This window comes from Castor canadensis, chromosome 18, assembly GCF_047511655.1.
Source record: "Castor canadensis chromosome 18, mCasCan1.hap1v2, whole genome shotgun sequence".
Lineage (NCBI taxonomy): Eukaryota > Metazoa > Chordata > Mammalia > Rodentia > Castoridae > Castor > Castor canadensis.
In genome coordinates, this window is record NC_133403.1 from 26,699,082 (window position 1) to 26,724,791 (window position 25,710).

At 54.3% G+C, this 25,710-nt stretch overlaps 1 long non-coding RNA gene and 8 other non-coding genes across 9 annotated transcripts in view; all 9 read right to left on the reverse strand.

Moving 5' to 3' along the window:
• Window positions 1-983: 983 nt before the first annotated feature.
• On the reverse strand, window positions 984-1,102 carry LOC141419136 (5S ribosomal RNA). Its single transcript, XR_012443794.1, has one exon. It is a non-coding gene; the product is annotated as a 5S ribosomal RNA (ribosomal RNA).
• Window positions 1,103-4,258: 3,156 nt separating this feature from the next.
• On the reverse strand, window positions 4,259-4,377 carry LOC141419148 (5S ribosomal RNA). The gene has a single exon (XR_012443806.1). It is a non-coding gene; the product is annotated as a 5S ribosomal RNA (ribosomal RNA).
• An 846-nt stretch (window positions 4,378-5,223) lies between these two features.
• The window catches only part of LOC141418921 (uncharacterized), a 518,407-nt gene continuing 497,920 nt past the window's right edge, over window positions 5,224-25,710 (reverse strand). Inside the window, exon 2 of the long non-coding RNA XR_012443587.1 lies at window positions 5,224-6,001. This is a non-coding gene — a long non-coding RNA (uncharacterized lncRNA). The remainder of the gene's footprint in view (window positions 6,002-25,710) is intronic.
• On the reverse strand, window positions 7,533-7,651 carry LOC141419160 (5S ribosomal RNA). Its single transcript, XR_012443817.1, has one exon. It is a non-coding gene; the product is annotated as a 5S ribosomal RNA (ribosomal RNA).
• Window positions 10,858-10,976, reverse strand: LOC141418932 (5S ribosomal RNA). The gene has a single exon (XR_012443609.1). It is a non-coding gene; the product is annotated as a 5S ribosomal RNA (ribosomal RNA).
• Window positions 14,186-14,304, reverse strand: LOC141418943 (5S ribosomal RNA). The gene has a single exon (XR_012443620.1). It is a non-coding gene; the product is annotated as a 5S ribosomal RNA (ribosomal RNA).
• On the reverse strand, window positions 17,509-17,627 carry LOC141418954 (5S ribosomal RNA). The gene has a single exon (XR_012443631.1). It is a non-coding gene; the product is annotated as a 5S ribosomal RNA (ribosomal RNA).
• LOC141418965 (5S ribosomal RNA) lies at window positions 20,837-20,955 on the reverse strand. The gene has a single exon (XR_012443642.1). It is a non-coding gene; the product is annotated as a 5S ribosomal RNA (ribosomal RNA).
• Window positions 24,160-24,278, reverse strand: LOC141418976 (5S ribosomal RNA). Its single transcript, XR_012443653.1, has one exon. It is a non-coding gene; the product is annotated as a 5S ribosomal RNA (ribosomal RNA).

Consider the following 25,710-nt stretch of genomic DNA (forward strand, 5'->3'; position numbering starts at 1 on the left):
AAACTTCTATGACTGGCCACGGCGTTGTACACTACTCGGGAAGAAGTCCCTATTTCTACCTGCTCCGGACCCGTCCTAGCATACTTAAAAGTGGTGTTTTTAGTTTTGGACATAAAACACAGGGTTTGTTCTTAGACTCGCGGACCACAGCCTTGGATTGACTTTGGATAAACACTGAAAGGTAGAGACACTTGCCAATACAGCCTATTACACAAAGAAAGACTTCACACATTGCAGAGAAAGGTACAAACTACATTGCCACCAAACGATCCGAAACGGGCAGCAATTCATCACCACTCACACTCAAGCAGGGTACAGGACCAAGCAAAAGGAAACGCGCCCTCAATGTCAGGGTTGCAACTCTTTCTGGGACTTCTCCTTGCCAATGTATTCCCGGGTGTGTTTGAATTTTGCATTCTAAGCATACTCCCCTCACCGTGAGCTCAGGCCCTGCGCCCGCTGTCCCCGTGACTGCAGGCACCGCCGTGGGAGTTGGGGCCCCACGGAGAGGTCATGCACACGCTGACCTGTGTTGGGTCGAGCGACGGAGCAGCACCCGACTGAGGTGGCCTGCCTCCCTGTCCCCTGGCGTCTTGCCCTGGGCCCAGTGCACCACCTTGTGGCGAGCCAGGGTGTGGCGCGTCCCAGTCTGGGGCCCGCTGGGCTGCAGACCCGCTTTCTCAGGGCTTTCGCACTTCCCTCACCGTCCGCCTGAACGTTTTCTACTCCTGCTGGCTTTCTGAGGACAGTTGGGGAGCGGTCCCCAACGTGGCCTGGGACCCACCCGGCTGGTGCCCAGTGAGCGGGCGCGCGCCCCACGAGAGTGTGGGGAGGGGAGAGGAGAGGATTCGGGGGCGTGTCTGTGAGGTGGGAGGCGTGGGTCTGGCGGGGTGGCGGGGAAGGGGTCGCCGGTGGTGGTGGCGCTGGGTCGGGGCGGTGAGGTCCCGGAGGCCAAAAGGAGCAGCGAGGGAGGGACGAGCAAAAGCCTACAGCACCCGGTATTCCCAGGCGGTCTCCCATCCAAGTACTAACCAGGCCCGACCCTGCTTAGCTTCCGAGATCAGACGAGATCGGGCGCGTTCAGGGTGGTATGGCCGTAGACGCCAGCTGCCGCCTCCTGGAGCCCCAAGAGCGTGAGGTGGGCGCGGCCTGCGTCTCCACACTGCTCCACACTGCGGCCAGGGGCCCCGGACGCCTGCTGGGGCAGCCAGTCTCGCCCAGGTGGCCACTCGCTGGCTTTCTTCCCGAGGTGTCCCGGTACCCGGACCAGGATCGAGTTTTCTCAGGGGAACATTGCTCAGTGCTCTCGGGCTCTTGTTCCTCTGGGGATGTGTCACTGCCTTGGCTAAGGCGGGGGTGTGGGGGGGCGCACAGTTCTGGCCGCCCTCCTCCCTCGCCTGCGGGAGCCGACCCTTGGGCGCGTGGCTCCCGACGGACGTCTTGGGGACCTTTCCGGTCCTCCTCGTCCACAAAGCCCCACTGCCCCTCCAGCCCTCTGCAAAACGGCAGCCGCGCCCTTAGCCGACCGCTGCGCCCTCCTCCACACTCTGGGCCTGGGGCTGCGGGGCTCAATCGGGAACATTTCCAGCTCAGAGGCCCCTTTCACCACCGAAATCGTGGAGACAAGGGAAAGAAAAAAACATCTCCTCCCATCCCTACTCAACGTCCTAAGAAATCCTATCCTGTCAACCCTCAGGCTTCCTAAACTCTACACTTTGTCCTCAGAAGTATTTACTTCTGTTCCCTTCTAATTTTTCTCAGGGTTTCGACCACTGAGATGACGATCATGACGAAATGAAAATTCATTAAGAGTTGGTTTATAGAAAATCTTCTAGATGGCTTCATCCCTATGGTGAAACAACTATTGTCTTACATGATTCTAATACAGTTAGGAGCCTACATGTGCCTGTGATGAGGCTATTTGGGGTCACTGACACTGACCCCTCAATGAATGGGCACTCTGAGGTTTTACTCTCAGGATAACCACTGATATGTGTGGATAACCTCTAGAGAGCTGTCATGCTGTCATTCGTTCCTAGATAGTAAGCATATCTGCATTTTCCAAGGCTGTCGGGCCCTCTAAACTACAAAATTTACAGAAACGCTGTGATCAAATGCTGATGGTACTGACATACTCTTCTCTTAGTTGCTAAGTTGTCCGTCAGAATTTTTACCATGGCTCTTTTACGTATTTGGAATTGCACTTCTGATCCTCCTGGGACATTTACAATCAAGCCCATTAAACAAAAAAAAAAAAAAAAAAAGAAACAATGAAAAAAGACTGTAACAGACAGGTACATGTCCCTCACACAAGTCAGCTTTAGATTCTGTTTTCTTTGTCATGATTTAGAGGCCACTAGCTAAAAAGGGACTCCTTCCAAGCCTGTTTGTTGTTTAAATTTAGCCAAAGGTTCCACCTGACACTGACTCCCACCTGACCTGTTTGTTGCTCGACCCCCCCACACACATAAGACACTTAGAGAAAAAAACTAATCCTCACGTCGAAAGATGAAAACGACCAATCCAAAAACCCTCCGAGGAAACAGCTCAGAGACAAACAGTTTCTAGAGATGAGGGTGAAAGGCCTTCCAAGTTGAAATGGAGTCCCTCATGCCAGACCTCTCAACACCTTGGTTCTTGCTGGGTGCTGCTTGCTCACGCCTGAAACCTTAGCTACTCAGGTGGATCACATTTCCAGGCCCGCCCAAGCAAGTCCTTCCATGAGACCTGTTAGAAAAAGCCAAATGTTAGAAAAGAGGATGCCTCGAGGAAAAGGAGACCGAGACCTCTACAGACGAGAGCACGCTTTATTTTGCCTAGGTGAGGGGCGTCCTGCACTCTGGACAGCCTGGGATGCAAGCCTGGCCGGGGGGGGGGCGGGGGCTAGGGGTGAGGAGGTTTTCCGGGGTACGCAGCCAGTTTGAGATAAAGAGAAGTGTCCTTGTGGTGGTAGACAGCCAGCACTTGCAAGCAATCAGGAAGCGATAAGGGGAAAAGTCCTTGTGGTCTCAGGCACTGCCCCTGCCTTTCTTTCTATCACAGGTAATTTAGGCAGTGTGGGCTTCGGGGACCCTGGAGAGTCAACCCTTTAAAACCCTCACACGAAAAGGGCTGGTGGAGCGGGGCCAGGTGTACGCCCTGAATTCAAGCACTGGTACCACAAAAATCAATACGTAAATACGTAAATACATAAATAAACAAATAAACAAATAAATAAAACAAAAAAGTGGTTATGATGGATGCGTGTCTATCGAACATGAAAGCCCTCTAGGCACAAACTTCTATGACTGGCCACGGCGTTGTACACTACTCGGGAAGAAGTCCCTATTTCTACCTGCTCCGGACCCGTCCTAGCATACTTAAAAGTGGTGTTTTTAGTTTTGGACATAAAACACAGGGTTTGTTCTTAGACTCGCGGACCACAGCCTTGGATTGACTTTGGATAAACACTGAAAGGTAGAGACACTTGCCAATACAGCCTATTACACAAAGAAAGACTTCACACATTGCAGAGAAAGGTACAAACTACATTGCCACCAAACGATCCGAAACGGGCAGCAATTCATCACCACTCACACTCAAGCAGGGTACAGGACCAAGCAAAAGGAAACGCGCCCTCAATGTCAGGGTTGCAACTCTTTCTGGGACTTCTCCTTGCCAATGTATTCCCGGGTGTGTTTGAATTTTGCATTCTAAGCATACTCCCCTCACCGTGAGCTCAGGCCCTGCGCCCGCTGTCCCCGTGACTGCAGGCACCGCCGTGGGAGTTGGGGCCCCACGGAGAGGTCATGCACACGCTGACCTGTGTTGGGTCGAGCGACGGAGCAGCACCCGACTGAGGTGGCCTGCCTCCCTGTCCCCTGGCGTCTTGCCCTGGGCCCAGTGCACCACCTTGTGGCGAGCCAGGGTGTGGCGCGTCCCAGTCTGGGGCCCGCTGGGCTGCAGACCCGCTTTCTCAGGGCTTTCGCACTTCCCTCACCGTCCGCCTGAACGTTTTCTACTCCTGCTGGCTTTCTGAGGACAGTTGGGGAGCGGTCCCCAACGTGGCCTGGGACCCACCCGGCTGGTGCCCAGTGAGCGGGCGCGCGCCCCACGAGAGTGTGGGGAGGGGAGAGGAGAGGATTCGGGGGCGTGTCTGTGAGGTGGGAGGCGTGGGTCTGGCGGGGTGGCGGGGAAGGGGTCGCCGGTGGTGGTGGCGCTGGGTCGGGGCGGTGAGGTCCCGGAGGCCAAAAGGAGCAGCGAGGGAGGGACGAGCAAAAGCCTACAGCACCCGGTATTCCCAGGCGGTCTCCCATCCAAGTACTAACCAGGCCCGACCCTGCTTAGCTTCCGAGATCAGACGAGATCGGGCGCGTTCAGGGTGGTATGGCCGTAGACGCCAGCTGCCGCCTCCTGGAGCCCCAAGAGCGTGAGGTGGGCGCGGCCTGCGTCTCCACACTGCTCCACACTGCGGCCAGGGGCCCCGGACGCCTGCTGGGGCAGCCAGTCTCGCCCAGGTGGCCACTCGCTGGCTTTCTTCCCGAGGTGTCCCGGTACCCGGACCAGGATCGAGTTTTCTCAGGGGAACATTGCTCAGTGCTCTCGGGCTCTTGTTCCTCTGGGGATGTGTCACTGCCTTGGCTAAGGCGGGGGTGTGGGGGGGCGCACAGTTCTGGCCGCCCTCCTCCCTCGCCTGCGGGAGCCGACCCTTGGGCGCGTGGCTCCCGACGGACGTCTTGGGGACCTTTCCGGTCCTCCTCGTCCACAAAGCCCCACTGCCCCTCCAGCCCTCTGCAAAACGGCAGCCGCGCCCTTAGCCGACCGCTGCGCCCTCCTCCACACTCTGGGCCTGGGGCTGCGGGGCTCAATCGGGAACATTTCCAGCTCAGAGGCCCCTTTCACCACCGAAATCGTGGAGACAAGGGAAAGAAAAAAACATCTCCTCCCATCCCTACTCAACGTCCTAAGAAATCCTATCCTGTCAACCCTCAGGCTTCCTAAACTCTACACTTTGTCCTCAGAAGTATTTACTTCTGTTCCCTTCTAATTTTTCTCAGGGTTTCGACCACTGAGATGACGATCATGACGAAATGAAAATTCATTAAGAGTTGGTTTATAGAAAATCTTCTAGATGGCTTCATCCCTATGGTGAAACAACTATTGTCTTACATGATTCTAATACAGTTAGGAGCCTACATGTGCCTGTGATGAGGCTATTTGGGGTCACTGACACTGACCCCTCAATGAATGGGCACTCTGAGGTTTTACTCTCAGGATAACCACTGATATGTGTGGATAACCTCTAGAGAGCTGTCATGCTGTCATTCGTTCCTAGATAGTAAGCATATCTGCATTTTCCAAGGCTGTCGGGCCCTCTAAACTACAAAATTTACAGAAACGCTGTGATCAAATGCTGATGGTACTGACATACTCTTCTCTTAGTTGCTAAGTTGTCCGTCAGAATTTTTACCATGGCTCTTTTACGTATTTGGAATTGCACTTCTGATCCTCCTGGGACATTTACAATCAAGCCCATTAAACAAAAAAAAAAAAAAAAAAGAAACAATGAAAAAAGACTGTAACAGACAGGTACATGTCCCTCACACAAGTCAGCTTTAGATTCTGTTTTCTTTGTCATGATTTAGAGGCCACTAGCTAAAAAGGGACTCCTTCCAAGCCTGTTTGTTGTTTAAATTTAGCCAAAGGTTCCACCTGACACTGACTCCCACCTGACCTGTTTGTTGCTCGACCCCCCCACACACATAAGACACTTAGAGAAAAAAACTAATCCTCACGTCGAAAGATGAAAACGACCAATCCAAAAACCCTCCGAGGAAACAGCTCAGAGACAAACAGTTTCTAGAGATGAGGGTGAAAGGCCTTCCAAGTTGAAATGGAGTCCCTCATGCCAGACCTCTCAACACCTTGGTTCTTGCTGGGTGCTGCTTGCTCACGCCTGAAACCTTAGCTACTCAGGTGGATCACGTTTCCAGGCCCGCCCAAGCAAGTCCTTCCATGAGACCTGTTAGAAAAAGCCAAATGTTAGAAAAGAGGATGCCTCGAGGAAAAGGAGACCGAGACCTCTACAGACGAGAGCACGCTTTATTTTGCCTAGGTGAGGGGCGTCCTGCACTCTGGACAGCCTGGGATGCAAGCCTGGCCGGGGGGGGGGCGGGGGCTAGGGGTGAGGAGGTTTTCCGGGGTACGCAGCCAGTTTGAGATAAAGAGAAGTGTCCTTGTGGTGGTAGACAGCCAGCACTTGCAAGCAATCAGGAAGCGATAAGGGGAAAAGTCCTTGTGGTCTCAGGCACTGCCCCTGCCTTTCTTTCTATCACAGGTAATTTAGGCAGTGTGGGCTTCGGGGACCCTGGAGAGTCAACCCTTTAAAACCCTCACACGAAAAGGGCTGGTGGAGCGGGGCCAGGTGTACGCCCTGAATTCAAGCACTGGTACCACAAAAATCAATACGTAAATACGTAAATACATAAATAAACAAATAAACAAATAAATAAAACAAAAAAGTGGTTATGATGGATGCGTGTCTATCGAACATGAAAGCCCTCTAGGCACAAACTTCTATGACTGGCCACGGCGTTGTACACTACTCGGGAAGAAGTCCCTATTTCTACCTGCTCCGGACCCGTCCTAGCATACTTAAAAGTGGTGTTTTTAGTTTTGGACATAAAACACAGGGTTTGTTCTTAGACTCGCGGACCACAGCCTTGGATTGACTTTGGATAAACACTGAAAGGTAGAGACACTTGCCAATACAGCCTATTACACAAAGAAAGACTTCACACATTGCAGAGAAAGGTACAAACTACATTGCCACCAAACGATCCGAAACGGGCAGCAATTCATCACCACTCACACTCAAGCAGGGTACAGGACCAAGCAAAAGGAAAGGCGCCCTCAATGTCAGGGTTGCAACTCTTTCTGGGACTTCTCCTTGCCAATGTATTCCCGGGTGTGTTTGAATTTTGCATTCTAAGCATACTCCCCTCACCGTGAGCTCAGGCCCTGCGCCCGCTGTCCCCGTGACTGCAGGCACCGCCGTGGGAGTTGGGGCCCCACGGAGAGGTCATGCACACGCTGACCTGTGTTGGGTCGAGCGACGGAGCAGCACCCGACTGAGGTGGCCTGCCTCCCTGTCCCCTGGCGTCTTGCCCTGGGCCCAGTGCACCACCTTGTGGCGAGCCAGGGTGTGGCGCGTCCCAGTCTGGGGCCCGCTGGGCTGCAGACCCGCTTTCTCAGGGCTTTCGCACTTCCCTCACAGTCCGCCTGAACGTTTTCTACTCCTGCTGGCTTTCTGAGGACAGTTGGGGAGCGGTCCCCAACGTGGCCTGGGACCCACCCGGCTGGTGCCCAGTGAGCGGGCGCGCGCCCCACGAGAGTGTGGGGAGGGGAGAGGAGAGGATTCGGGGGCGTGTCTGTGAGGTGGGAGGCGTGGGTCTGGCGGGGTGGCGGGGAAGGGGTCGCCGGTGGTGGTGGCGCTGGGTCGGGGCGGTGAGGTCCCGGAGGCCAAAAGGAGCAGCGAGGGAGGGACGAGCAAAAGCCTACAGCACCCGGTATTCCCAGGCGGTCTCCCATCCAAGTACTAACCAGGCCCGACCCTGCTTAGCTTCCGAGATCAGACGAGATCGGGCGCGTTCAGGGTGGTATGGCCGTAGACGCCAGCTGCCGCCTCCTGGAGCCCCAAGAGCGTGAGGTGGGCGCGGCCTGCGTCTCCACACTGCTCCCCTGGCACGGCTGCGGGTGGGGGCTGCGGGGTGGGGGCTGGCGGCCTCTGGCCAAGCGGCCAGGGGCCCCGGACGCCTGCTGGGGCAGCCGGTCTCGCCCAGGTGGCCACTCGCTGGCTTTCTTCCCGAGGTGTCCCGGTGCCCGGACCAGGATCGAGTTTTCTCAGGGGAACATTGCTCAGTGCTCTCGGGCTCTTGTTCCTCTGGGGATGTGTCACTGCCTTGGCTAAGGCGGGGGTGTGGGGGGGGTGCACAGTTCTGGCCGCCCTCCTCCCTCGCCTGCGGGAGCCGACCCTTGGGCGCGTGGCTCCCGACGGACGTCTTGGGGACCTTTCCGGTCCTCCTCGTCCACAAAGCCCCACTGCCCCTCCAGCCCTCTGCAAAACGGCAGCCGCGCCCTTAGCCGACCCGCTGCGCCCTCCTCCACACTCTGGGCCTGGGGCTGCGGGGCTCAATCGGGAACATTTCCAGCTCAGAGGCCCCTTTCACCACCGAAATCGTGGAGACAAGGGAAAGAAAAAAACATCTCCTCCCATCCCTACTCAACGTCCTAAGAAATCCTATCCTGTCAACCCTCAGGCTTCCTAAACTCTACACTTTGTCCTCAGAAGTATTTACTTCTGTTCCCTTCTAATTTTTCTCAGGGTTTCGGCCACTGAGATGACGATCATGACGAAATGAAAATTCATTAAGAGTTGGTTTATAGAAAATCTTCTAGATGGCTTCATCCCTATGGTGAAACAACTGTTGTCTTACATGATTCTAATACAGTTAGGAGCCTACATGTGCCTGTGATGAGGCTATTTGGGGTCACTGACACTGACCCCTCAATGAATGGGCACTCTGAGGTTTTACTCTCAGGATAACCACTGATATGTGTGGATAACCTCTAGAGAGCTGTCATGCTGTCATTCGTTCCTAGATAGTGAGCATATCTGCATTTTCCAAGGCTGTCGGGCCCTCTAAACTACAAAATTTACAGAAACGCTGTGATCAAATGCTGATGGTACTGACATACTCTTCTCTTAGTTGCTAAGTTGTCCGTCAGAATTTTTGCCATGGCTCTTTTACGTATTTGGAATTGCACTTCTGATCCTCCTGGGACATTTACAATCAAGCCCATTAAACAAACAAACAAAAAAAAGAAACAATGAAAAAAGACTGTAACAGACAGGTACATGTCCCTCACACAAGTCAGCTTTAGATTCTGTTTTCTTTGTCATGGTTTAGAGGCCACTAGCTAAAAAGGGAGTCCTTCCAAGCCTGTTTGTTGTTTAAATTTGGCCAAAGGGTCCAGCTGACACTGACTCCCACCTGACCTGTTTGTTGCTCGACCCCCCCACACACATAAGACACTTAGAGAAAAAAACTAATCCTCACGTCGAAAGATAAAAACGACCAATCCAAAAACCCTCCGAGGAAACAGCTCAGAGACAAACAGTTTCTAGAGATGAGGGTGAAAGGCCTTCCAAGTTGAAATGGAGTCCCTCATGCCAGACCTCTCAACACCTTGGTTCTTGCTGGGTGCTGCTTGCTCACGCCTGAAACCTTAGCTACTCAGGTGGATCACGTTTCCAGGCCCGCCCAAGCAAGTCGTTCCATGAGACCTGTTAGAAAAAGCCAAATGTTAGAAAAGAGGATGCCTCGAGGAAAAGGAGACCGAGACCTCTACAGACGAGAGCACGCTTTATTTTGCCGTGGTGAGGGGCGTCCTGCACTCTGGACAGCCTGGGATGCAAGCCTCGCCGGGGGGGGGGGCGGGGACTAGGGGTGAGGAGGTTTTCCGGGGTACGCAGCCAGGGAGAGGTAAAGAGAAGTGTCCTTGTGGTGGTAGACAGCCAGCACTTGCAAGCAATCAGGAAGCGATAAGGGGAAAAGTCCTTGTGGTCTCAGGCACTGCCCCTGCCTTTCTTTCTATCACAGGTAATTTAGGCAGTGTGGGCTTCGGGGACCCTGGAGAGTCAACCCTTTAAAACCCTCACACGAAAAGGGCTGGTGGAGCTGGGCCAGGTGTACGCCCTGAATTCAAGCACTGGTACCACAAAAATCAATACGTAAATACGTAAATACATAAATAAACAAATAAACAAATAAATAAAACAAAAAAGTGGTTATGATGGATGCGTGTCTATCGAACATGAAAGCCCTCTAGGCACAAACTTCTATGAGTGGCCACGGCGTTGTACACTACTCGGGAAGAAGTCCCTATTTCTACCTGCTCCGGACCCGTCCTAGCATACTTAAAAGTGGTGTTTTTAGTTTTGGACATAAAACACAGGGTTTGTTCTTAGACTCGCGGACCACAGCCTTGGATTGACTTTGGATAAACACTGAAAGGTAGAGACACTTGCCAATACAGCCTATTACACAAAGAAAGACTTCACACATTGCAGAGAAAGGTACAAACTACATTGCCACCAAACGATCCGAAACGGGCAGCAATTCATCACCACTCACACTCAAGCAGGGTACAGGACCAAGCAAAAGGAAACGCGCCCTCAATGTCAGGGTTGCAACTCTTTCTGGGACTTCTCCTTGCCAATGTATTCCCGGGTGTGTTTGAATTTTGCATTCTAAGCATACTCCCCTCACCGTGAGCTCAGGCCCTGCGCCCGCTGTCCCCGTGACTGCAGGCACCGCCGTGGGAGTTGGGGCCCCACGGAGAGGTCATGCACACGCTGACCTGTGTTGGGTCGAGCGACGGAGCAGCACCCGACTGAGGTGGCCTGCCTCCCTGTCCCCTGGCGTCTTGCCCTGGGCCCAGTGCACCACCTTGTGGCGAGCCAGGGTGTGGCGCGTCCCAGTCTGGGGCCCGCTGGGCTGCAGACCCGCTTTCTCAGGGCTTTCGCACTTCCCTCACCGTCCGCCTGAACGTTTTCTACTCCTGCTGGCTTTCTGAGGACAGTTGGGGAGCGGTCCCCAACGTGGCCTGGGACCCACCCGGCTGGTGCCCAGTGAGCGGGCGCGCGCCCCACGAGAGTGTGGGGAGGGGAGAGGAGAGGATTCGGGGGCGTGTCTGTGAGGTGGGAGGCGTGGGTCTGGCGGGGTGGCGGGGAAGGGGTCGCCGGTGGTGGTGGCGCTGGGTCGGGGCGGTGAGGTCCCGGAGGCCAAAAGGAGCAGCGAGGGAGGGACGAGCAAAAGCCTACAGCACCCGGTATTCCCAGGCGGTCTCCCATCCAAGTACTAACCAGGCCCGACCCTGCTTAGCTTCCGAGATCAGACGAGATCGGGCGCGTTCAGGGTGGTATGGCCGTAGACGCCAGCTGCCGCCTCCTGGAGCCCCAAGAGCGTGAGGTGGGCGCGGCCTGCGTCTCCACACTGCTCCCCTGGCACGGCTGCGGGTGGGGGCTGCGGGGTGGGGGCTGGCGGCCTCTGGCCAAGCGGCCAGGGGCCCCGGACGCCTGCTGGGGCAGCCGGTCTCGCCCAGGTGGCCACTCGCTGGCTTTCTTCCCGAGGTGTCCCGGTGCCCGGACCAGGATCGAGTTTTCTCAGGGGAACATTGCTCAGTGCTCTCGGGCTCTTGTTCCTCTGGGGATGTGTCACTGCCTTGGCTAAGGCGGGGGTGTGGGGGGGGTGCACAGTTCTGGCCGCCCTCCTCCCTCGCCTGCGGGAGCCGACCCTTGGGCGCGTGGCTCCCGACGGACGTCTTGGGGACCTTTCCGGTCCTCCTCGTCCACAAAGCCCCACTGCCCCTCCAGCCCTCTGCAAAACGGCAGCCGCGCCCTTAGCCGACCCGCTGCGCCCTCCTCCACACTCTGGGCCTGGGGCTGCGGGGCTCAATCGGGAACATTTCCAGCTCAGAGGCCCCTTTCACCACCGAAATCGTGGAGACAAGGGAAAGAAAAAAACATCTCCTCCCATCCCTACTCAACGTCCTAAGAAATCCTATCCTGTCAACCCTCAGGCTTCCTAAACTCTACACTTTGTCCTCAGAAGTATTTACTTCTGTTCCCTTCTAATTTTTCTCAGGGTTTCGGCCACTGAGATGACGATCATGACGAAATGAAAATTCATTAAGAGTTGGTTTATAGAAAATCTTCTAGATGGCTTCATCCCTATGGTGAAACAACTGTTGTCTTACATGATTCTAATACAGTTAGGAGCCTACATGTGCCTGTGATGAGGCTATTTGGGGTCACTGACACTGACCCCTCAATGAATGGGCACTCTGAGGTTTTACTCTCAGGATAACCACTGATATGTGTGGATAACCTCTAGAGAGCTGTCATGCTGTCATTCGTTCCTAGATAGTAAGCATATCTGCATTTTCCAAGGCTGTCGGGCCCTCTAAACTACAAAATTTACAGAAACGCTGTGATCAAATGCTGATGGTACTGACATACTCTTCTCTTAGTTGCTAAGTTGTCCGTCAGAATTTTTACCATGGCTCTTTTACGTATTTGGAATTGCACTTCTGATCCTCCTGGGACATTTACAATCAAGCCCATTAAACAAACAAAAAAAAAAGAAACAATGAAAAAAGACTGTAACAGACAGGTACATGTCCCTCACACAAGTCAGCTTTAGATTCTGTTTTCTTTGTCATGGTTTAGAGGCCACTAGCTAAAAAGGGAGTCCTTCCAAGCCTGTTTGTTGTTTAAATTTGGCCAAAGGGTCCAGCTGACACTGACTCCCACCTGACCTGTTTGTTGCTCGACCCCCCCACACACATAAGACACTTAGAGAAAAAAACTAATCCTCACGTCGAAAGATGAAAACGACCAATCCAAAAACCCTCCGAGGAAACAGCTCAGAGACAAACAGTTTCTAGAGATGAGGGTGAAAGGCCTTCCAAGTTGAAATGGAGTCCCTCATGCCAGACCTCTCAACACCTTGGTTCTTGCTGGGTGCTGCTTGCTCAAGCCTGAAACCTTAGCTACTCAGGTGGATCACGTTTCCAGGCCCGCCCAAGCAAGTCGTTCCATGAGACCTGTTAGAAAAAGCCAAATGTTAGAAAAGAGGATGCCTCGAGGAAAAGGAGACCGAGACCTCTACAGACGAGAGCACGCTTTATTTTGCCGTGGTGAGGGGCGTCCTGCACTCTGGACAGCCTGGGATGCAAGCCTCGCCGGGGGGGGGGGGCGGGCGGGGACTAGGGGTGAGGAGGTTTTCCGGGGTACGCAGCCAGGGAGAGGTAAAGAGAAGTGTCCTTGTGGTGGTAGACAGCCAGCACTTGCAAGCAATCAGGAAGCGATAAGGGGAAAAGTCCTTGTGGTCTCAGGCACTGCCCCTGCCTTTCTTTCTATCACAGGTAATTTAGGCAGTGTGGGCTTCGGGGACCCTGGAGAGTCAACCCTTTAAAACCCTCACACGAAAAGGGCTGGTGGAGCGGGGCAAGGTGTACGGCCTGAATTCAAGCACTGGTACCACAAAAATCAATACGTAAATACGTAAATACATAAATAAACAAATAAACAAATAAATAAAACAAAAAAGTGGTTATGATGGATGCGTGTCTATCGAACATGAAAGCCCTCTAGGCACAAACTTCTATGAGTGGCCACGGCGTTGTACACTACTCGGGAAGAAGTCCCTATTTCTACCTGCTCCGGACCCGTCCTAGCATACTTAAAAGTGGTGTTTTTAGTTTTGGACATAAAACACAGGGTTTGTTCTTAGACTCGTGGACCACAGCCTTGGATTGACTTTGGATAAACACTGAAAGGTAGAGACACTTGCCAATACAGCCTATTACACAAAGAAAGACTTCACACATTGCAGAGAAAGGTACAAACTACATTGCCACCAAACGATCCGAAACGGGCAGCAATTCATCACCACTCACACTCAAGCAGGGTACAGGACCAAGCAAAAGGAAACGCGCCCTCAATGTCAGGGTTGCAACTCTTTCTGGGACTTCTCCTTGCCAATGTATTCCCGGGTGTGTTTGAATTTTGCATTCTAAGCATACTCCCCTCACCGTGAGCTCAGGCCCTGCGCCCGCTGTCCCCGTGACTGCAGGCACCGCCGTGGGAGTTGGGGCCCCACGGAGAGGTCATGCACACGCTGACCTGTGTTGGGTCGAGCGACGGAGCAGCACCCGACTGAGGTGGCCTGCCTCCCTGTCCCCTGGCGTCTTGCCCTGGGCCCAGTGCACCACCTTGTGGCGAGCCAGGGTGTGGCGCGTCCCAGTCTGGGGCCCGCTGGGCTGCAGACCCGCTTTCTCAGGGCTTTCGCACTTCCCTCACCGTCCGCCTGAACGTTTTCTACTCCTGCTGGCTTTCTGAGGACAGTTGGGGAGCGGTCCCCAACGTGGCCTGGGACCCACCCGGCTGGTGCCCAGTGAGCGGGCGCGCGCCCCACGAGAGTGTGGGGAGGGGAGAGGAGAGGATTCGGGGGCGTGTCTGTGAGGTGGGAGGCGTGGGTCTGGCGGGGTGGCGGGGAAGGGGTCGCCGGTGGTGGTGGCGCTGGGTCGGGGCGGTGAGGTCCCGGAGGCCAAAAGGAGCAGCGAGGGAGGGACGAGCAAAAGCCTACAGCACCCGGTATTCCCAGGCGGTCTCCCATCCAAGTACTAACCAGGCCCGACCCTGCTTAGCTTCCGAGATCAGACGAGATCGGGCGCGTTCAGGGTGGTATGGCCGTAGACGCCAGCTGCCGCCTCCTGGAGCCCCAAGAGCGTGAGGTGGGCGCGGCCTGCGTCTCCACACTGCTCCCCTGGCACGGCTGCGGGTGGGGGCTGCGGGGTGGGGGCTGGCGGCCTCTGGCCAAGCGGCCAGGGGCCCCGGACGCCTGCTGGGGCAGCCGGTCTCGCCCAGGTGGCCACTCGCTGGCTTTCTTCCCGAGGTGTCCCGGTGCCCGGACCAGGATCGAGTTTTCTCAGGGGAACATTGCTCAGTGCTCTCGGGCTCTTGTTCCTCTGGGGATGTGTCACTGCCTTGGCTAAGGCGGGGGTGTGGGGGGGGTGCACAGTTCTGGCCGCCCTCCTCCCTCGCCTGCGGGAGCCGACCCTTGGGCGCGTGGCTCCCGACGGACGTCTTGGGGACCTTTCCGGTCCTCCTCGTCCACAAAGCCCCACTGCCCCTCCAGCCCTCTGCAAAACGGCAGCCGCGCCCTTAGCCGACCCGCTGCGCCCTCCTCCACACTCTGGGCCTGGGGCTGCGGGGCTCAATCGGGAACATTTCCAGCTCAGAGGCCCCTTTCACCACCGAAATCGTGGAGACAAGGGAAAGAAAAAAACATCTCCTCCCATCCCTACTCAACGTCCTAAGAAATCCTATCCTGTCAACCCTCAGGCTTCCTAAACTCTACACTTTGTCCTCAGAAGTATTTACTTCTGTTCCCTTCTAATTTTTCTCAGGGTTTCGGCCACTGAGATGACGATCATGACGAAATGAAAATTCATTAAGAGTTGGTTTATAGAAAATCTTCTAGATGGCTTCATCCCTATGGTGAAACAACTGTTGTCTTACATGATTCTAATACAGTTAGGAGCCTACATGTGCCTGTGATGAGGCTATTTGGGGTCACTGACACTGACCCCTCAATGAATGGGCACTCTGAGGTTTTACTCTCAGGATAACCACTGATATGTGTGGATAACCTCTAGAGAGCTGTCATGCTGTCATTCGTTCCTAGATAGTAAGCATATCTGCATTTTCCAAGGCTGTCGGGCCCTCTAAACTACAAAATTTACAGAAACGCTGTGATCAAATGCTGATGGTACTGACATACTCTTCTCTTAGTTGCTAAGTTGTCCGTCAGAATTTTTACCATGGCTCTTTTACGTATTTGGAATTGCACTTCTGATCCTCCTGGGACATTTACAATCAAGCCCATTAAACAAACAAAAAAAAAAGAAACAATGAAAAAAGACTGTAACAGACAGGTACATGTCCCTCACACAAGTCAGCTTTAGATTCTGTTTTCTTTGTCATGGTTTAGAGGCCACTAGCTAAAAAGGGAGTCCTTCCAAGCCTGTTTGTTGTTTAAATTTGGCCAAAGGGTCCAGCTGACACTGACTCCCACCTGACCTGTTTGTTGCTCGACCCCCCCACACACATAAGACACTTAGAGAAAAAAACTAATCCTCACGTCGAAAGATGAAAACGACCAATCCAAAAACCCTCCGAGGAAACAGCTCAGAGACAAACAGTTTCTAGAGATGAGGGTGAAAGGCCTTCCAAGTTGAAATGGAGTCCCTCATGCCAGACCTCTCAACACCTTGGTTCTTGCTGGGTGCTGCTTGCTCACGCCTGAAACCTTAGCTACTCAGGTGGATCACGTTTCCAGGCCCGCCCAAGCAAGTCGTTCCATGAGACCTGTTAGAAAAAGCCAAATGTTAGAAAAGAGGATGCCTCGAGGAAAAGGAGACCGAGACCTCTACAGACGAGAGCACGCTTTATTTTGCCGTGGTGAGGGGCGTCCTGCACTCTGGACAGCCTGGGATGCAAGCCTCGCCGGGGGGGGGGGCGGGGACTAGGGGTGAGGAGGTTTTCCGGGGTACGCAGCCAGGGAGAGGTAAAGAGAAGTGTCCTTGTGGTGGTAGACAGCCAGCACTTGCAAGCAATCAGGAAGCGATAAGGGGAAAAGTCCTTGTGGTCTCAGGCACTGCCCCTGCCTTTCTTTCTATCACAGGTAATTTAGGCAGTGTGGGCTTCGGGGACCCTGGAGAGTCAACCCTTTAAAACCCTCACACGAAAAGGGCTGGTGGAGCTGGGCCAGGTGTACGCCCTGAATTCAAGCACTGGTACCACAAAAATCAATACGTAAATACGTAAATACATAAATAAACAAATAAACAAATAAATAAAACAAAAAAGTGGTTATGATGGATGCGTGTCTATCGAACATGAAAGCCCTCTAGGCACAAACTTCTATGAGTGGCCACGGCGTTGTACACTACTCGGGAAGAAGTCCCTATTTCTACCTGCTCCGGACCCGTCCTAGCATACTTAAAAGTGGTGTTTTTAGTTTTGGACATAAAACACAGGGTTTGTTCTTAGACTCGCGGACCACAGCCTTGGATTGACTTTGGATAAACACTGAAAGGTAGAGACACTTGCCAATACAGCCTATTACACAAAGAAAGACTTCACACATTGCAGAGAAAGGTACAAACTACATTGCCACCAAACGATCCGAAACGGGCAGCAATTCATCACCACTCACACTCAAGCAGGGTACAGGACCAAGCAAAAGGAAACGCGCCCTCAATGTCAGGGTTGCAACTCTTTCTGGGACTTCTCCTTGCCAATGTATTCCCGGGTGTGTTTGAATTTTGCATTCTAAGCATACTCCCCTCACCGTGAGCTCAGGCCCTGCGCCCGCTGTCCCCGTGACTGCAGGCACCGCCGTGGGAGTTGGGGCCCCACGGAGAGGTCATGCACACGCTGACCTGTGTTGGGTCGAGCGACGGAGCAGCACCCGACTGAGGTGGCCTGCCTCCCTGTCCCCTGGCGTCTTGCCCTGGGCCCAGTGCACCACCTTGTGGCGAGCCAGGGTGTGGCGCGTCCCAGTCTGGGGCCCGCTGGGCTGCAGACCCGCTTTCTCAGGGCTTTCGCACTTCCCTCACCGTCCGCCTGAACGTTTTCTACTCCTGCTGGCTTTCTGAGGACAGTTGGGGAGCGGTCCCCAACGTGGCCTGGGACCCACCCGGCTGGTGCCCAGTGAGCGGGCGCGCGCCCCACGAGAGTGTGGGGAGGGGAGAGGAGAGGATTCGGGGGCGTGTCTGTGAGGTGGGAGGCGTGGGTCTGGCGGGGTGGCGGGGAAGGGGTCGCCGGTGGTGGTGGCGCTGGGTCGGGGCGGTGAGGTCCCGGAGGCCAAAAGGAGCAGCGAGGGAGGGACGAGCAAAAGCCTACAGCACCCGGTATTCCCAGGCGGTCTCCCATCCAAGTACTAACCAGGCCCGACCCTGCTTAGCTTCCGAGATCAGACGAGATCGGGCGCGTTCAGGGTGGTATGGCCGTAGACGCCAGCTGCCGCCTCCTGGAGCCCCAAGAGCGTGAGGTGGGCGCGGCCTGCGTCTCCACACTGCTCCCCTGGCACGGCTGCGGGTGGGGGCTGCGGGGTGGGGGCTGGCGGCCTCTGGCCAAGCGGCCAGGGGCCCCGGACGCCTGCTGGGGCAGCCGGTCTCGCCCAGGTGGCCACTCGCTGGCTTTCTTCCCGAGGTGTCCCGGTGCCCGGACCAGGATCGAGTTTTCTCAGGGGAACATTGCTCAGTGCTCTCGGGCTCTTGTTCCTCTGGGGATGTGTCACTGCCTTGGCTAAGGCGGGGGTGTGGGGGGGGTGCACAGTTCTGGCCGCCCTCCTCCCTCGCCTGCGGGAGCCGACCCTTGGGCGCGTGGCTCCCGACGGACGTCTTGGGGACCTTTCCGGTCCTCCTCGTCCACAAAGCCCCACTGCCCCTCCAGCCCTCTGCAAAACGGCAGCCGCGCCCTTAGCCGACCCGCTGCGCCCTCCTCCACACTCTGGGCCTGGGGCTGCGGGGCTCAATCGGGAACATTTCCAGCTCAGAGGCCCCTTTCACCACCGAAATCGTGGAGACAAGGGAAAGAAAAAAACATCTCCTCCCATCCCTACTCAACGTCCTAAGAAATCCTATCCTGTCAACCCTCAGGCTTCCTAAACTCTACACTTTGTCCTCAGAAGTATTTACTTCTGTTCCCTTCTAATTTTTCTCAGGGTTTCGGCCACTGAGATGACGATCATGACGAAATGAAAATTCATTAAGAGTTGGTTTATAGAAAATCTTCTAGATGGCTTCATCCCTATGGTGAAACAACTGTTGTCTTACATGATTCTAATACAGTTAGGAGCCTACATGTGCCTGTGATGAGGCTATTTGGGGTCACTGACACTGACCCCTCAATGAATGGGCACTCTGAGGTTTTACTCTCAGGATAACCACTGATATGTGTGGATAACCTCTAGAGAGCTGTCATGCTGTCATTCGTTCCTAGATAGTAAGCATATCTGCATTTTCCAAGGCTGTCGGGCCCTCTAAACTACAAAATTTACAGAAACGCTGTGATCAAATGCTGATGGTACTGACATACTCTTCTCTTAGTTGCTAAGTTGTCCGTCAGAATTTTTACCATGGCTCTTTTACGTATTTGGAATTGCACTTCTGATCCTCCTGGGACATTTACAATCAAGCCCATTAAACAAACAAAAAAAAAAGAAACAATGAAAAAAGACTGTAACAGACAGGTACATGTCCCTCACACAAGTCAGCTTTAGATTCTGTTTTCTTTGTCATGGTTTAGAGGCCACTAGCTAAAAAGGGAGTCCTTCCAAGCCTGTTTGTTGTTTAAATTTGGCCAAAGGGTCCAGCTGACACTGACTCCCACCTGACCTGTTTGTTGCTCGACCCCCCCACACACATAAGACACTTAGAGAAAAAAACTAATCCTCACGTCGAAAGATGAAAACGACCAATCCAAAAACCCTCCGAGGAAACAGCTCAGAGACAAACAGTTTCTAGAGATGAGGGTGAAAGGCCTTCCAAGTTGAAATGGAGTCCCTCATGCCAGACCTCTCAACACCTTGGTTCTTGCTGGGTGCTGCTTGCTCAAGCCTGAAACCTTAGCTACTCAGGTGGATCACGTTTCCAGGCCCGCCCAAGCAAGTCGTTCCATGAGACCTGTTAGAAAAAGCCAAATGTTAGAAAAGAGGATGCCTCGAGGAAAAGGAGACCGAGACCTCTACAGACGAGAGCACGCTTTATTTTGCCGTGGTGAGGGGCGTCCTGCACTCTGGACAGCCTGGGATGCAAGCCTCGCCGGGGGGGGGGGGCGGGCGGGGACTAGGGGTGAGGAGGTTTTCCGGGGTACGCAGCCAGGGAGAGGTAAAGAGAAGTGTCCTTGTGGTGGTAGACAGCCAGCACTTGCAAGCAATCAGGAAGCGATAAGGGGAAAAGTCCTTGTGGTCTCAGGCACTGCCCCTGCCTTTCTTTCTATCACAGGTAATTTAGGCAGTGTGGGCTTCGGGGACCCTGGAGAGTCAACCCTTTAAAACCCTCACACGAAAAGGGCTGGTGGAGCGGGGCAAGGTGTACGGCCTGAATTCAAGCACTGGTACCACAAAAATCAATACGTAAATACGTAAATACATAAATAAACAAATAAACAAATAAATAAAACAAAAAAGTGGTTATGATGGATGCGTGTCTATCGAACATGAAAGCCCTCTAGGCACAAACTTCTATGAGTGGCCACGGCGTTGTACACTACTCGGGAAGAAGTCCCTATTTCTACCTGCTCCGGACCCGTCCTAGCATACTTAAAAGTGGTGTTTTTAGTTTTGGACATAAAACACAGGGTTTGTTCTTAGACTCGTGGACCACAGCCTTGGATTGACTTTGGATAAACACTGAAAGGTAGAGACACTTGCCAATACAGCCTATTACACAAAGAAAGACTTCACACATTGCAGAGAAAGGTACAAACTACATTGCCACCAAACGATCCGAAACGGGCAGCAATTCATCACCACTCACACTCAAGCAGGGTACAGGACCAAGCAAAAGGAAACGCGCCCTCAATGTCAGGGTTGCAACTCTTTCTGGGACTTCTCCTTGCCAATGTATTCCCGGGTGTGTTTGAATTTTGCATTCTAAGCATACTCCCCTCACCGTGAGCTCAGGCCCTGCGCCCGCTGTCCCCGTGACTGCAGGCACCGCCGTGGGAGTTGGGGCCCCACGGAGAGGTCATGCACACGCTGACCTGTGTTGGGTCGAGCGACGGAGCAGCACCCGACTGAGGTGGCCTGCCTCCCTGTCCCCTGGCGTCTTGCCCTGGGCCCAGTGCACCACCTTGTGGCGAGCCAGGGTGTGGCGCGTCCCAGTCTGGGGCCCGCTGGGCTGCAGACCCGCTTTCTCAGGGCTTTCGCACTTCCCTCACCGTCCGCCTGAACGTTTTCTACTCCTGCTGGCTTTCTGAGGACAGTTGGGGAGCGGTCCCCAACGTGGCCTGGGACCCACCCGGCTGGTGCCCAGTGAGCGGGCGCGCGCCCCACGAGAGTGTGGGGAGGGGAGAGGAGAGGATTCGGGGGCGTGTCTGTGAGGTGGGAGGCGTGGGTCTGGCGGGGTGGCGGGGAAGGGGTCGCCGGTGGTGGTGGCGCTGGGTCGGGGCGGTGAGGTCCCGGAGGCCAAAAGGAGCAGCGAGGGAGGGACGAGCAAAAGCCTACAGCACCCGGTATTCCCAGGCGGTCTCCCATCCAAGTACTAACCAGGCCCGACCCTGCTTAGCTTCCGAGATCAGACGAGATCGGGCGCGTTCAGGGTGGTATGGCCGTAGACGCCAGCTGCCGCCTCCTGGAGCCCCAAGAGCGTGAGGTGGGCGCGGCCTGCGTCTCCACACTGCTCCCCTGGCACGGCTGCGGGTGGGGGCTGCGGGGTGGGGGCTGGCGGCCTCTGGCCAAGCGGCCAGGGGCCCCGGACGCCTGCTGGGGCAGCCGGTCTCGCCCAGGTGGCCACTCGCTGGCTTTCTTCCCGAGGTGTCCCGGTGCCCGGACCAGGATCGAGTTTTCTCAGGGGAACATTGCTCAGTGCTCTCGGGCTCTTGTTCCTCTGGGGATGTGTCACTGCCTTGGCTAAGGCGGGGGTGTGGGGGGGGTGCACAGTTCTGGCCGCCCTCCTCCCTCGCCTGCGGGAGCCGACCCTTGGGCGCGTGGCTCCCGACGGACGTCTTGGGGACCTTTCCGGTCCTCCTCGTCCACAAAGCCCCACTGCCCCTCCAGCCCTCTGCAAAACGGCAGCCGCGCCCTTAGCCGACCCGCTGCGCCCTCCTCCACACTCTGGGCCTGGGGCTGCGGGGCTCAATCGGGAACATTTCCAGCTCAGAGGCCCCTTTCACCACCGAAATCGTGGAGACAAGGGAAAGAAAAAAACATCTCCTCCCATCCCTACTCAACGTCCTAAGAAATCCTATCCTGTCAACCCTCAGGCTTCCTAAACTCTACACTTTGTCCTCAGAAGTATTTACTTCTGTTCCCTTCTAATTTTTCTCAGGGTTTCGGCCACTGAGATGACGATCATGACGAAATGAAAATTCATTAAGAGTTGGTTTATAGAAAATCTTCTAGATGGCTTCATCCCTATGGTGAAACAACTGTTGTCTTACATGATTCTAATACAGTTAGGAGCCTACATGTGCCTGTGATGAGGCTATTTGGGGTCACTGACACTGACCCCTCAATGAATGGGCACTCTGAGGTTTTACTCTCAGGATAACCACTGATATGTGTGGATAACCTCTAGAGAGCTGTCATGCTGTCATTCGTTCCTAGATAGTAAGCATATCTGCATTTTCCAAGGCTGTCGGGCCCTCTAAACTACAAAATTTACAGAAACGCTGTGATCAAATGCTGATGGTACTGACATACTCTTCTCTTAGTTGCTAAGTTGTCCGTCAGAATTTTTACCATGGCTCTTTTACGTATTTGGAATTGCACTTCTGATCCTCCTGGGACATTTACAATCAAGCCCATTAAACAAACAAAAAAAAAAGAAACAATGAAAAAAGACTGTAACAGACAGGTACATGTCCCTCACACAAGTCAGCTTTAGATTCTGTTTTCTTTGTCATGGTTTAGAGGCCACTAGCTAAAAAGGGAGTCCTTCCAAGCCTGTTTGTTGTTTAAATTTGGCCAAAGGGTCCAGCTGACACTGACTCCCACCTGACCTGTTTGTTGCTCGACCCCCCCACACACATAAGACACTTAGAGAAAAAAACTAATCCTCACGTCGAAAGATGAAAACGACCAATCCAAAAACCCTCCGAGGAAACAGCTCAGAGACAAACAGTTTCTAGAGATGAGGGTGAAAGGCCTTCCAAGTTGAAATGGAGTCCCTCATGCCAGACCTCTCAACACCTTGGTTCTTGCTGGGTGCTGCTTGCTCACGCCTGAAACCTTAGCTACTCAGGTGGATCACGTTTCCAGGCCCGCCCAAGCAAGTCGTTCCATGAGACCTGTTAGAAAAAGCCAAATGTTAGAAAAGAGGATGCCTCGAGGAAAAGGAGACCGAGACCTCTACAGACGAGAGCACGCTTTATTTTGCCGTGGTGAGGGGCGTCCTGCACTCTGGACAGCCTGGGATGCAAGCCTCGCCGGGGGGGGGGGCGGGGACTAGGGGTGAGGAGGTTTTCCGGGGTACGCAGCCAGGGAGAGGTAAAGAGAAGTGTCCTTGTGGTGGTAGACAGCCAGCACTTGCAAGCAATCAGGAAGCGATAAGGGGAAAAGTCCTTGTGGTCTCAGGCACTGCCCCTGCCTTTCTTTCTATCACAGGTAATTTAGGCAGTGTGGGCTTCGGGGACCCTGGAGAGTCAACCCTTTAAAACCCTCACACGAAAAGGGCTGGTGGAGCTGGGCCAGGTGTACGCCCTGAATTCAAGCACTGGTACCACAAAAATCAATACGTAAATACGTAAATACATAAATAAACAAATAAACAAATAAATAAAACAAAAAAGTGGTTATGATGGATGCGTGTCTATCGAACATGAAAGCCCTCTAGGCACAAACTTCTATGAGTGGCCACGGCGTTGTACACTACTCGGGAAGAAGTCCCTATTTCTACCTGCTCCGGACCCGTCCTAGCATACTTAAAAGTGGTGTTTTTAGTTTTGGACATAAAACACAGGGTTTGTTCTTAGACTCGTGGACCACAGCCTTGGATTGACTTTGGATAAACACTGAAAGGTAGAGACACTTGCCAATACAGCCTATTACACAAAGAAAGACTTCACACATTGCAGAGAAAGGTACAAACTACATTGCCACCAAACGATCCGAAACGGGCAGCAATTCATCACCACTCACACTCAAGCAGGGTACAGGACCAAGCAAAAGGAAACGCGCCCTCAATGTCAGGGTTGCAACTCTTTCTGGGACTTCTCCTTGCCAATGTATTCCCGGGTGTGTTTGAATTTTGCATTCTAAGCATACTCCCCTCACCGTGAGCTCAGGCCCTGCGCCCGCTGTCCCCGTGACTGCAGGCACCGCCGTGGGAGTTGGGGCCCCACGGAGAGGTCATGCACACGCTGACCTGTGTTGGGTCGAGCGACGGAGCAGCACCCGACTGAGGTGGCCTGCCTCCCTGTCCCCTGGCGTCTTGCCCTGGGCCCAGTGCACCACCTTGTGGCGAGCCAGGGTGTGGCGCGTCCCAGTCTGGGGCCCGCTGGGCTGCAGACCCGCTTTCTCAGGGCTTTCGCACTTCCCTCACCGTCCGCCTGAACGTTTTCTACTCCTGCTGGCTTTCTGAGGACAGTTGGGGAGCGGTCCCCAACGTGGCCTGGGACCCACCCGGCTGGTGCCCAGTGAGCGGGCGCGCGCCCCACGAGAGTGTGGGGAGGGGAGAGGAGAGGATTCGGGGGCGTGTCTGTGAGGTGGGAGGCGTGGGTCTGGCGGGGTGGCGGGGAAGGGGTCGCCGGTGGTGGTGGCGCTGGGTCGGGGCGGTGAGGTCCCGGAGGCCAAAAGGAGCAGCGAGGGAGGGACGAGCAAAAGCCTACAGCACCCGGTATTCCCAGGCGGTCTCCCATCCAAGTACTAACCAGGCCCGACCCTGCTTAGCTTCCGAGATCAGACGAGATCGGGCGCGTTCAGGGTGGTATGGCCGTAGACGCCAGCTGCCGCCTCCTGGAGCCCCAAGAGCGTGAGGTGGGCGCGGCCTGCGTCTCCACACTGCTCCCCTGGCACGGCTGCGGGTGGGGGCTGCGGGGTGGGGGCTGGCGGCCTCTGGCCAAGCGGCCAGGGGCCCCGGACGCCTGCTGGGGCAGCCGGTCTCGCCCAGGTGGCCACTCGCTGGCTTTCTTCCCGAGGTGTCCCGGTGCCCGGACCAGGATCGAGTTTTCTCAGGGGAACATTGCTCAGTGCTCTCGGGCTCTTGTTCCTCTGGGGATGTGTCACTGCCTTGGCTAAGGCGGGGGTGTGGGGGGGGTGCACAGTTCTGGCCGCCCTCCTCCCTCGCCTGCGGGAGCCGACCCTTGGGCGCGTGGCTCCCGACGGACGTCTTGGGGACCTTTCCGGTCCTCCTCGTCCACAAAGCCCCACTGCCCCTCCAGCCCTCTGCAAAACGGCAGCCGCGCCCTTAGCCGACCCGCTGCGCCCTCCTCCACACTCTGGGCCTGGGGCTGCGGGGCTCAATCGGGAACATTTCCAGCTCAGAGGCCCCTTTCACCACCGAAATCGTGGAGACAAGGGAAAGAAAAAAACATCTCCTCCCATCCCTACTCAACGTCCTAAGAAATCCTATCCTGTCAACCCTCAGGCTTCCTAAACTCTACACTTTGTCCTCAGAAGTATTTACTTCTGTTCCCTTCTAATTTTTCTCAGGGTTTCGGCCACTGAGATGACGATCATGACGAAATGAAAATTCATTAAGAGTTGGTTTATAGAAAATCTTCTAGATGGCTTCATCCCTATGGTGAAACAACTGTTGTCTTACATGATTCTAATACAGTTAGGAGCCTACATGTGCCTGTGATGAGGCTATTTGGGGTCACTGACACTGACCCCTCAATGAATGGGCACTCTGAGGTTTTACTCTCAGGATAACCACTGATATGTGTGGATAACCTCTAGAGAGCTGTCATGCTGTCATTCGTTCCTAGATAGTAAGCATATCTGCATTTTCCAAGGCTGTCGGGCCCTCTAAACTACAAAATTTACAGAAACGCTGTGATCAAATGCTGATGGTACTGACATACTCTTCTCTTAGTTGCTAAGTTGTCCGTCAGAATTTTTACCATGGCTCTTTTACGTATTTGGAATTGCACTTCTGATCCTCCTGGGACATTTACAATCAAGCCCATTAAACAAACAAAAAAAAAAGAAACAATGAAAAAAGACTGTAACAGACAGGTACATGTCCCTCACACAAGTCAGCTTTAGATTCTGTTTTCTTTGTCATGGTTTAGAGGCCACTAGCTAAAAAGGGAGTCCTTCCAAGCCTGTTTGTTGTTTAAATTTGGCCAAAGGGTCCAGCTGACACTGACTCCCACCTGACCTGTTTGTTGCTCGACCCCCCCACACACATAAGACACTTAGAGAAAAA